Source organism: Delphinapterus leucas, chromosome X (assembly GCF_059928025.1).
Source record: "Delphinapterus leucas isolate spDelLeu-1000000601 "Yukka" chromosome X, BTC_Dleu_Yukka2, whole genome shotgun sequence".
NCBI lineage: Eukaryota > Metazoa > Chordata > Mammalia > Artiodactyla > Monodontidae > Delphinapterus > Delphinapterus leucas.
The window spans coordinates 133484191-133496370 of NC_143150.1; the positions used below are offsets into that span (position 1 = coordinate 133484191).

The 12180-nt window shown below is 55.2% G+C and overlaps 1 protein-coding gene across 2 annotated transcripts in view; it reads left to right on the plus strand.

The window, feature by feature from the left end:
• Positions 1-264: 264 nt before the first annotated feature.
• The window catches only part of P2RY8 (P2Y receptor family member 8), a 51906-nt gene continuing 39990 nt past the window's right edge, over positions 265-12180 (plus strand). The window contains exon 1 of one of the 2 annotated variants that reach the window (XM_022561896.3): positions 265-583. The gene's annotated coding sequence lies outside the window, so the exon portion shown is untranslated. Of the gene's footprint in view, positions 584-702; positions 1120-12180 lie in introns of those variants that run through there. The other variant, XM_022561899.3, reaches the window with a different exon arrangement.

Sequence of the window (12180 nt, forward strand, 5' to 3'; positions counted from 1 at the left end):
AGGCATTTATTTGTTCCGTCTGGGAATCCACTTCAGGTCACCGCCAGCTACACCATCGGACTGGGTCCTCCCTCCCGGCCCGGTCTGCAGGCAGCAAACCCTTTCGGAGAGGCAGGGTCTCCCCGCAGCCGCCTCGGGACAGGACGAGCCCTGAGGTCGCGGCTCTGGGGGCCGGCACCCCGCCCCCGGCAGGGCGCGCGCTGATAGGACGGGGACCGGCGGGTTTGGACTACGGGAGCGAGCAGACAAACAGACGTTACACAGGAAATTTCAAAACGGGTTTCCTCTCCACCTGCCCTGGGTCTCCACAGCAGCCTCCGGAGCCCGGCAGGGGGACCTTGGAGGATTTGCAGCCGGCGAGGGTGCAGCCGGCGCGTCATGCCCCCCGGGCACCTAGCCCGAGAGACGGCGGGGATGCTGGCACTGGGGCTGCGCCCCGACACCCACCCCGGCTCCTTCGTGGGCAGCGGGACGCCGCTTCCTGACACCAGGCCCTGAGGCACAGCTGCTGCGTCTTCCGATCCAGTCCCGGCGGCGTCTACACTGCAGACGCACACCGCTACAGCAGCCCCGGCCGTTCCAGGTGCGTTCAATGCCCGCTCTTTATTGACGTGCGTTGTCTGGAACAGGGAGGGTCGCGGTGGGGGGGGGGGTCTTACGGGGTGAGAGCCTGGGAGGCGGGCTGCGTGCGTTCTCGTCTCCGCGGTGCAGACAGAACAGGAAAACCTGTAGAAAGACACGCACGGCCACTTGGCGGGGAGACGCTCGGGACACGCTCTCCTGTGCAAACTCCTTCAGGAAACCGCACCTGCGTACAGGTGAGCGCTGAAGGCGGCCAGGCACGAGGGAGGACGGGAGGCTGAGCCTGGAACGGTTCCGGCCGCTGGGGGCCCCCCGTGAGACCTCAGATCAGCTCTCAGGTCCCGGCTCACCCAGAAACCCGAGTTCTAGGTGCATTTTACAAACCGTCCCAGACGAGCCTGGGAAGCAGGGCCGCCGCACGCGCGGGCTGGCGGCGGCCCCGGGGATTCGCGGCCGTGCACACCAGCCGTCTGCGCCCTTCGAATCACGCCCGGCCGAGAGGAATTACGGAGCGTGTGGTTCCGCTTCCAAAGCGAGGTGGGTTTTTTTTTTGCCGTCTGTCATGGTGTCACGTGCGCTCAGCGTGTGCGGTCAGAAGCGGGGCCCTGGGCAGGAACCAGGAGGAACCAAGACCCGGAGGGCCGCCCCCGCATGGCCGCGTAGGAAGCCCCTTGAGCGGCTGGATTTGAAGGGGCCAGCTGGGCCGGACGTGCGCGCGTATTCTCCGTTCAAGATGCTTCCACGGCGCGAGAATGGTGTTTTCATTTGCTGGGGCGTTGCCAAGGCCAGCGTTGGTGGAGGGAGGGGCCTTCAACCCCGAGTCCCAGCGACCCCCTCCCCCTCCAGGAGGAAGCAGGCCGTGGGAAGAGTCAGGAGGACCCTCCAGACCTGGGCTGTAGTTTCTGAAATATCCCCGCTCAGCCACAAAGACCGAGGAGGGCGCAGGGTCAGGACCACCCTCGACAGGCCACCTGAGACCCCCGGCCAACCCTACGGAGGCCTGTGCTGTCACCTTAGGGACAGGGCAGGGGGTGTGGGTAGTGACGGGTTAGCGACAGGATGGCGGTCCCCAGGGTGCGGCTTCTCACCCAGCCCTGTGCCTCTGTCTGCGCGCCGTCCGTAGGTGTGGCCACCAGCCGGCAGAAGCGGGGGCCTGCCGCCCACACCCCTGTTCTGGCCCGGAGGCAAGGGGCTGGGCGTGCGGGATACGGGGAGCCCCATGCTCCCCTGGCACCTCGCCCTGCTCCCTGACCGCTGGCAGCTGTCCAGGCCCCCGGCGCCGGCCACAGACCCCCCCCACCCCCACCCCCGGGCCAACACCGCACCGCGGGGAGGCATGACCTGGCGAATGAGCACACAGAGGGGCTGCAGGGTGGGCTCCCCCAGTGCGTCCCCTGGCATCAGCACTGGGAACCCCCAGGGAAAATTCTGCAGCCGTGTCCACACCCTCCTGGCTGGACAGACAGACCCATGGATGCAGGGTCTGCCTTATTCTAGGGAAAGCCATGCTTTGAAAGGCAGCTGGTGACTGGGTTTGCTTTTGAGCCATGCAGGGAACTCAGGTGGCCATGTTCCTGCCAGGACCTGGGGGAGGGTATGTACTTGCTGTGACCTCTGGAGGCCACGTCTGTGCCAGGACCTTGGGGGGCCACATCTGTCCTGGGCCCTCGGAAGACTGTGTATCTGCTGTGACCTCAGGAGGCCTTGTCTGTGCCGGGACCTTGGGGGGCTGTGTCCATGCTGGGACCTGGGGGCCACATCAGTGTGGGCGCCTGGGTGAGGGAGCAACGCCTGCCATTCTGTGCAAGTTTTCCTGCTGGGGGGAAGATGGCCAGGCCTGAGGGGCAGAAGCTGGCTCTCTCCGTCCCAGGCTCCTTGGCAAAAGGAGGGCAACATGCCAGAGCAAGGGCGTCGGTGGACGGGTGCTGTGAACCAGAACTGTGTGTGCATCGACCCCAATGCACACGCTGCCCGTGGACCGTCTCCTCCAACCCTAACCTTGCCGTCATCATCCCCACATCCCAGGGGGGGAAACTGAGGCTGGAACTCGGCCAAGCACACGGCGCCTCTGAGGGGCCGAATGGGAAACTTGGACCGACTTTTGCCCTCCAGGGCCCTTTTACCTAACTCAGTGTCCAGCCGCTGGCCTGGACAGTTGATGCAGGCAGTGGACAAGGCACCCTGTGCCCGTCGTGGTGCTGAGCACTTCCGGGGAATAGAAAGACCACACAGGGAGATGCAGGCCACGAGGGTTCAGGGCGGGAAGGAATCCAGGAGGCCTTCCTGGAAGAGGTGGCATTTGCCGGGGCTGAGCGGGACAGCTGGGAGAGCAGGGCTGTGGCACAAAGGGTGTCATGAATGGGAGCGGGGTGGGGGGGAATGGGGGGTATGTTCTGGGTGGAGGGAGGCTTGGGGTGCATTGGACAGAATGGTCCCTGGAGGATGGTGAGACTTTAGCGGCTGGCCCAGAAAAGCTGTGGAAGCTTCCGACACGGCTGACGATGCTGGACTGTTCTTTGGAAAGAGCTCTGGGCAGGGCCATTGTGCCGGAACAGGGGTGTCAATGGGGTCAACGGTGTCCTGAACGGAAAACAACTTAGGGGTGGAATCTGTGCTTCACTGACCGATGACGGGGCCAGACAGGAGGTAGGGACCGAGGTGGCGCATGGCTGGGGAGAGGGTGGTGTGGACCAGGCAGGGCAGAGGGGCGGGCCGGGCTGTGTGTGTTGCAGGTGGTGCTGGCCTGACCCCCAGGGAGGCTCATGAATGGGCAGGGGGCTGAGAGTGTGGACCCTGGGCCTTGAGTAGTCATGGGGGTGGCTGGGCATTGTTTATGGGGGGGCAGCATGAGCATGGGACCCCTGACAGAAGGAGGGGGTGCAGGAAGAGAGAGGCGAGGGGGTCTTGGGGAAGAATCAAGGGTCACATATACAGGGTCAGGACCCATCTTCTGTGATGTGGCACGAGTGACCCTCGGGCTGGGTGGTCCTGTTGTGCAGTGTGGGATGTGGAACAACCTCCCCGGTCTCCACCCATCAGGTGCCAGGAGCTCCCTCTCCCCCAACCAGAAATGTCCCCAGACATTGTCATATGTCCCCGGGTGGGAGGGCAAAGTCACCCCTGGTCACTCACCACTGATAGATGAATAGATGACAGATAAATGACAGGTAAATAGACAGATAAATTAGATGATCGATAGACAGATAGATGATACATCAATTGACATGACTGATGGATAGACAGATGAGTAGATGTTAGGTAGATAGACGAATAGATTATAAATAAATTAGGTAGATAATAAATAATTGATTGACAGATAGATGGTAGACAGACTGACAGCTGATAGATGGGTAGATAGACAAGTAGGAGATTTTTGATTCATAGATAAATACATAGAAAATAATTGATAGATACATAGATGATAGAATGACAGATGGATAGATAGATAATAAATTATAGATATAGACAGATAAATATAGATACATACATAATAGAAAAATATAGATAGATGATAGATAAACAGATGGTAGTTTGATTAATTGATTGGTAGATAATAGATGGATAGATAGACAGATAGATAGATAGATAGAAGGCTCTCAACTCATACTACTGGCATTTTAGACAGGATAATTCTCGGGGAGTCCTACACACTGTAGAGTATTAAACAGGATCCCTGGTTTCTACCCACCAGATGTCAGTAGCAGCCCCACAAAGTATGACACCCCCAAACTGTCCCCAGATATTATCAGGTGTCCTTTGGGGGGCAGAACTGCCCCCAATTCAGGACGACCCGGAAAAACACAAGAAGGGTCAGGGGACAGTGCAGCCAGAGGGCTGGGGGGAGAAGCAGGGCCAGGTCCCATCTCCCGGGTCTCAGGGAGAGAACCAGGCTGGGTCAGGGCATCCTGGGCCACTTTCTCCCTTGTCTCAATCTTATCTGTGCGCTCCTGTTCCTATAAGATAATAATTAAAGTTAAAAAGACCCTGTGATAGGCACAGAGATCATGTGTATAGGATAAACAAATATCCCTCTGGCAGGCCACGTCCCAGGGCAAATGGGTCAGGATTTAATCCCCACCAGTCCACAGAAAGGGCCCCGGCTTGAGCGTGTGTCATCCCAGTCCCGTGGGATTATCTGCCCAAGAACCAAACATGGGCTCCAACAAGTGGCATTTTTCTGACAAACCAGGACCAGTAGGAAGACTCTTTGTAATATCCTGTGCTATAAAGGGAACAGAGGAAGTGGGTGGATTAGGTGATGCAGCTCCCAGCTGCCTGGCCACTCCCTGCCGCAGGCGTTGCCCATCTGCCACTCGCATCTTCTCCTGCGAGTACCCTGCCGCCGGAGGCGCCGGTCTCCAGGTTTTTACGTGAAACATGCATGTGCGCCAGCGGTGGGATGCCAGCAGGCACGTGGTGAGATAGGATCAGAGATAACCCCTCAGGCACAGCCACAGGAAACAAATGGGCTGGGTGCCTGCATGAGCTGTGACCTTGTACGTGAGGGGCCAGCATAAATCAGCATGAGCTCACTGACGGTTTGTTGGATGATGGATGGATAGATGGGTGGGTGGATGGATGGTAGATGGATGGATGGATGGATGGATGGATGGATGGATGGATGGATTGAAGGATGGATTGATGGATAGACGGGTGGGTGGATGAATGGATGGATGGATGGATGGTTGGGTGGATGGACTGATGGATCAATGGTTGGATGGATGGATAGATGGGTGGATGGGTGGATGGATGGAGAGATGGATGGATGGATGGATAGATGGGTGGATGGGTGGATGGATGGAGGGATGGATGGATGGGTGCATAGATAGACAGAAGGATAGATGGATGATGAATGAGTGGACAGATAAAACAGGAGATGAGACTGGTTCCCCATGAATTCCCCTGAATTAGTTTCCTGGGACAGCCATACAAATTACCAAAAACTGGGCGGATTGAGACAACATAATTTTATCCTCTCACGTTCTGGAGGCCGGAACTCCAAGATCAAGGTTTCTGCAGGGCTGCGTTCCCTCTGGGGCTCCAGGGGAGGGTCCTTCCTGACTCTTCCAACCTCTGGAGGCTCCAGGCGTCCCTGGCTTATGATCAGCTCCCTCCAGTCTCTGCCTCTGTCTTCCCACAGCCTTCTTCTGTCTGTGTGTTTCTGTGTCTCTCTGTGCATCTTCTATTCTTACAAGGACACCAGTCATATTGAAATAAGGCCCACCCTAATGACCTCATCTTAAACATCTTAATTACATCTTCAAAGACTCTATTTCCAAATAAGTCCACATTGTCAGGTATTGGGCTTCAATACATCTCAAACAAATTCTCCACGAAACCCTGTGCTACTCATCTAACCAGAGGAGGAGAGAGGGTGCATTGGATGTGTGGAGACCTGGGGCCCCGCTCAGGCGCCCCCCACTCTGAGTGCCTCTCTAGTTCACGGACCCCTGGCCGCAGACTGCCTCATGGGGTCATCGTGAAGACTGCGTAAGTTCCACCTATCTGTTCAACGCTGGTGGCAAGTCCCTGACAGATATCATTCTCCTTGGGGAGTTCATCCCAAATCCTGCGGGATTCCCAGTAGGGCCATTGTTGGTGCTCAGATGGACTCGTGGAACCCTCATGTTGTCCCTCAGAGAACATTGTCTAGATCCCTTTACACATGGGGACACTGAGGCACCAAGCGGCTTCGTGGGCTTCTCAAAGTCACCCAGGCAGTGGTCTACACTGCCTGCTGTCGTTATGCCTGTCGTGATGATGATTCCTCCATGCATGGGGATTCTGAGCATTCTGTCTGCTGACAGTACTTAAAGCTAAAATACCCGTCCACTTGGGCGTGAGGGTAGCGTTCTAGAGCTAGGTAAGGGTAGTGTTTGCACAACATGGCGAACGCACCCAATGCCACTGAATCATTCACTTTGAAATGGTGAATTGTACCTCCGTTTAAAAAAAGAGAGAGAGGAAAAAACATAACTGTCCGCTACGTTAGCCCTGCTCTTACTTCCTCATCCCGGGCTATAAACTCTCTGAAGGAGGGTTTGAGCTTCCGAGAGCTCTGGAAGGTTCTGAGTCGCACTCACAGGAAGCCGGTAAAGGGGCGTTGCTGAGATCCCCACCACAAGGTGCCTTTCCCCGGCCTCGGCTGGCTGGTTTCCCTCACTGAGCTCACTCGTCTCCCTTCTAAATAAACACGGCCGTTGCCATTTCTAAACAATCATGCAAATGATGGATGGCCAGGTTTCTGCACGTGGGGCTCTGTGCAGCCCGAGGCAAGGCGTCCTCCCTCCCGGCCGGCCGTGGCTTTGATTCCGGGTTCCTGAGATGCCTCACAGCCAGGTTCCCTGCTGGCTGCTCTGTAAAAACATCTGTCTTTGTCCACATTGTCGATGATTAAAACGGACCGTGCAAGAGAGATGATGGGGGACCGGAGAGGATATCGGGGACCAGAGACACTGCTGGGGACAGGAGAGAAGATTAGGGGCCAGGAAGATTACTAAGGAGCAGAGAAAATATCAATGAGCAGAGAGAATATTGGGGCTCAGAGGTATTATTGGGGGACCAGAGAAAATATTGGGCACCAGAGAGATTGTTGGGGGACCAGACAGATTATTGGGAACCAGAGATTACTAGAGGACCAGAGAAAATATTGGGCCTCAGAAAGATTACTGGGGGCAAGAGATTATTGGGGACACATTGCGAACATTTTGGCCTCATGCCCCACCATCAGGGGATCTCACCTGGGTCTCTGAGACAGCAAAGCACACTTTCCCCTGAGAACGTGAAAAGGCCGTGCGCATGCAGAGTGACCCCAACTTGGAGGATTTGATCTCTGCCCAAGCCCAGCGCACGGATTAGCTACAGACCCTCATTTTCCACCGAAAGTGGTTTCCATTTTACCCAGAGCATCAGGAAACTTCCTTAGTGCCTATCCTTTGTCCTCGGACTCTGGGGGGCGGGGGCCCATCAGCCCCAGGCCACGTGCCGGGGCTTCCCGTAGGGGTGGGACGGGGGCTGGTTGCTCCCCCACGTGAGGGCTGACATCTGTGGTGCTTCCTGCTTGTCCTTGGAGGTCTCTGCCTCCCCGGATGTCCAGGTTCATACCCACCAAGCACAAGCCAGCTCCCACTCAACACCACCACACTCACCTGTCCCCCAGGTGTGCACGGAGCCCCTACCCCACCTCCTTGCCGCTCACCTAGCACCAGCCCATGGTCTCCATGCCATCCCCTTACAGTCTGCGTGTTAGGTGTGCGGTCACCAGCCGTCTCGATTTGCCCGGGAAGCAGGAAGCTCCAGGGGGGTAGAGCTTTGGGGGCTAAAATGGGGACAGTCCTGAGAAATGGAACGAATTGATCACCCTGGTGTAAGGGATTGAAGGACGTCCCCAAGCACACATCCATGTCCTGACCCCCAGAACCCAGGAACGGGACCTTATTTGGAAATGGGGTCTTGGCAGATATGATGTAGTGAAGGGTCTGAGATGAGGTCCTCCTGGATGAGGATGGCCCTACATCCAATGACCAGGTCCTTCTAAGGGGCAGAAGAGGAGAGACCCAGACACAGAGGAGAAGCTCCGGGAAGACAGAGGCAGAGACGGGAGGGATGCGGCCACAAGCCCAGCGACGCCTGGAGGCCCAGAAGCTGGAAGAGGCAGGAGGGACCCTCCCCCGGAGCCTCTGGAGGGAGTTTGTTTGGGGTCACTTGCTACAGCAGCCCCAGGACACTCGTATTCTAGACTGTACCCTGGAAGGAGACCTACAAGGCCTGTGACCACCAAGCCTCCTGGCGTGTCCTGTTGATTTTACTCATGTCCTATGATGGGCCCTGAGTGAGAGGGTCCAAAAGGAAGGCTGGAGGAGAAGACCGGCCCTGAGATACTCAGGTGCCCTTGGGAGGGTCCCTGCGCCTCCCGGCCTCAGTTCCCCTCCCTCCCTGTGCACCGTGGTCTTGAGTCTTTCTGCCATTGCTCCTGGCCCCGCCGTCCTACACTCAGTCCTAACGGTAGTGACCGCCAACTGATCCTGAGAAGCCCACGCCACCTGGGGGCCATAATGAAGATCGGACCACCAGCCACTCCTGCCCTCCCACCCAGGATGGCCCGGCCATGGTCAGGGTGACCCCACGCAGGGGATCTATCTAACCACAGCTCATGGACGCCCACTTGGTTAAACAGGAACATGACTCCATCTCAGAGGCTGACCGTCGGTGACATTGAGGGACACTGGGGCTTCCTCACGTTTCAGGGAACACCCAATAGTGTTGTCATGGAAAATCAGAGTCTGTTGTATCGAATCCAGTGAATTATGACCCAGGCCAGCTTTCTTGTCCTCAGCACTGTGGATATTTGGGGCTAGATGGTGCTCTGATGTGGGGCGTCCTGTGCACTGTGGGGTGCTGAGAAACATCCCTGGTCTCCACCCACCAGATGGACCCTCTCCCAAGTTGTAACAACCAAAAATGTTTCCAGACATTGTCAAGCGTCTTTCTGGGTGGCCAAGTCACCCCCAGTTATCAACCACCGAGATAGAATGATAGGGAGATAGATGGATAGATGGATGAATATGTAGATGGATAGACGGATGGATGAAAGGGTGTAGAGAGAAATGATGGATGGATGGTTAGACATATAGATATGGATGGATGGGTAGGTAGATGAATGGATGCAAATACAGATGGATAGACGGATGGATAGATTATAGAGAGAGAGATAGAGGATGGATGGATAGATAGATAGATAAGAGATAGATGATAGGTAGGTACTTAGATGATACATAGATGGATGAATGATAGATACATGATGGATAGATAGACAGACAGGTAGACAGATAGAGTCTTTCATGCTGGGTCAGGGTTTCTCAGTCTCGGCACTACTGACATGTGGGGCTGGGTGGCTCTCTGATGTGAGCCGTCCTGGGCCCTGTGGGGTGCGGAGCAGCTTCCCTGGTCTCCATGCACCAGCTGCTGGTAGGACCTCCCCCTCCAGACCTGTGACAACTGGAAACAACTCCAGACAGGTGTTCCCTGGGGGACCAGATTGCTGAAAGTCCTTGATGGATACTCAGCCTAGTTAAAGCACAATATTAGCTGCATCCCGTGGGCTGACTGCCCCCGGTTTTGAGGGATGCCGGGACTTCCAATATTGACCAGAAAATCAGTGTTAGTTGTACCGAATCCAATGTACTTTGACCATGACCAGCCCTTGGTCCTTCCCCCAAACCCACAGGGAGTCTGTCTGGGGCTCTGCCATGAGACTGAATCAGTGGCTCCCTCTGGCCCTGTGTGAAGCCGTGGTGGTGGGAGGTGAGGACCACGGGGCCACCTCTAGCATTATGACATGGACCATGCATGGTCTGGCCTCACCGTGAGGAGGTGTGTGTGTGGCAGGGACCCGTGTGGCTTTGCATCTTCCATGCAGATCTTGACACAACCCCAGCTGTATGTCTGACCACGGCCACCCCATGACCTAATGACTTAACCTCAATTTCCTCTTCTGTTAAAGAAGAAAAACACCACTTTCTCAGCACAAGGACGCTGTACTAATAAACGAGCCTCTGTAGATATAAAACTCCACAAACGAGAGGTGTCCACCCATGGAACAGGTTTACTGGCTATCGATGGTGTGTCCTCAGCTCCTCCGAGCCTCGGTTTAGCAATCCATACAATGGGTATACCAGCACTGTTTGGTGCTGAAAGTTGAATCTGCTCCGTGCCTCCATCCCAGGACACACAGTGAATTAGGCGACGTTGATTATCAGCTCAATGACGATTTTCTGGTGTTGAGGCTTGGTGGGGTCCCAATGTTGGTCCATGAGTGATCGGTCTGTAGATTGTAGACGTCAGATCCTGGAAATTCTCACCCTCCACGATCACGGGATGGCTTCTAGGATAAGCCCAGCTCCCCCATCCAGGATAACCTCCGCCAACTCCCCACTTTCTAAACCTTCCTGGCTCTGCTCAGAGGCAGGTTGTAGGTTGTGCATGAGAAGGGGTCTCCAGTAGCCTCGTGATGGTGGGACAGGGCTCCTTGGACCCACATGGCCTCTGGTTTGAACCTTCCCCAGGACAGATCTTGGCTTTGCCTGGCTCCCGGGGCCCCTGAGTCTATGATGCTTCCAGGAAAACTGCATCTTTTGGTCACCCTGTCCCTTCCGCTGCCCCAATTCACACCGTTGCTTTGAAGTTACCTGGTTCTGCCATTGATTGAGAGTCTTGTCACTGGAGTCCTAGGGGGCATGGCGGGAGGGTAATGTGGGTGTTCTGGTGGGAGGTGGGAGGGTTCTCTTGAAGGCGAGGGTCTCAGAAGTCAGAGAGAGACATGTGCTTTCCCTCCGCACTGGGAGGAATCAGGAAGGTCGTCCAGGGTCTTGCTTCTGTGAACTTTCAGGTATAAGTCAGGGTCCTCCAAACAAACAGACTCAGGTGGGTAATTTTATGTGTCAAGTTGGTGGGCCACAAGGTGCCCAGGTATTTTGTTAAGTGTTATTCCAGGTGTGTCTGTGAGGGTGTTTCTGGACAAGATGAGCATTTGAATGAATGGACTGAGGAAAGCAGATGGCCCTCCCCAGGGTGGGTGGGCCTTGTCCCATCCTCCAGTCGGCTGGAGACCTGAATAGCACAAAAGGCTGGGTAAGGAAGAAGGAGTTCTCTCTACCTGACCATCTCTGAGATGGACTTTAGTCTTCTCAGAATGAGACTTACATCGTTCACTCTCCTGGGTGTCTGTAAGATAGTAGATGGCATATCCTGGGACTTCTCACCCTCCGTGATCATGGGAGCCAGTTCCTTATTATATATACCCTATTGGCTCTGTTTCTCTGGAGAATGCTAATACAAGAACCAAAAGGATGGATGGATAGATACATAGATAGATAGATTGATCATGGATGGATAGATAGACAAGATAGATGATAGATACATGATAGATGTATCTATCTATAGTTATCTACAGATTAGATAGATAGATAGGAGAGACAGAGAAAGATTTAAGAAACTGGCTCATGTGATTGTGGGGCCTGGCAAGTCCCAATTCTGTAGGGTAGACCAGTAGTCTGGAGACTCAGGGAAGAGGTGATGCTGCAGCTTGAGTCTGAAGTGTGTCTGAAGGTAGAATTCCCTCTTCCTCGGGGGACCTCAGTCTCTTTTCTCTAAAAGCCTTCAACCAATTAGATGAGGCCCACCCACATTATGGAGGGTCATCTGCTGTACTCAAAGTCCACCGATTTAAATGTTAATTCCATCTTTAAAAAAAAATACCTTCACACCAACATCTAGACTGGCATTTGACCACATATCTGGACACTGTAGCCCAGCCACACTGATACACAAAATTCACCATCTTGGTTTGGTAGCAATCCACATGGATGATGTCTGGTCCCTGGGGCCATGCTCAGGGCTGACCCTGCCTCTCACAGCCTGGCCTGGGTCCCGGGGTCTGACCAGCCCCCAAGTCTCCTCTGTGTCCTCCATCAGGCCCCCAGATCTGATATCCACCCTGGGTTTCTGTGACTAGCTCCTCACTCCTCAGGCTGGGCCCCCAGGTCTCCTTTCAGCTGCCCCTTCCCAATCCTCTTCTGTGGCTGTGGAATTCACAGGGCC